The sequence below is a fragment of the Tupaia chinensis genome, unplaced genomic scaffold (genome assembly GCF_000334495.1).
Source record: "Tupaia chinensis unplaced genomic scaffold, TupChi_1.0 Scaffold144382_1, whole genome shotgun sequence".
Lineage (NCBI taxonomy): Eukaryota > Metazoa > Chordata > Mammalia > Scandentia > Tupaiidae > Tupaia > Tupaia belangeri.
The window spans coordinates 160,172-160,540 of NW_006204242.1; positions in this window are offsets into that span (position 1 = coordinate 160,172).

Genomic DNA, 369 nt, shown 5'->3' on the forward strand with positions numbered 1-369 from the left:
TGGGCTGACCGCGTCCGCCCTCTGGTAGGGAACTGCCGTGGTGCTAGAGGGAGGCGCGGGGGGAACGGCAGAGAGGGGCCGCCGGCCTCCTGGGCGGTCCTCGGAACGCCCCGTGGCGCTCCGATTTCGCAGAACGAGCCCACACACAGGACACGCCACTGCGGGCCCCAGTGAGCGCACGCAGAACGCCTCGCGCGACGCCGCAGCGCAGACGCTCTACTGCGAGGGGGGGCGGGGACAGGCGCGAGCAGAGAGGGCCTGGCTTCGATTGGGCAGAACGGACGTCCGTCAGGCGCGAGGGGGCGGGACTTCCCGCCTGCTGAGCTCGCTCCCGGGTGAGGCGAGCCGGAAAGGCGGGGAGGGGGTCGG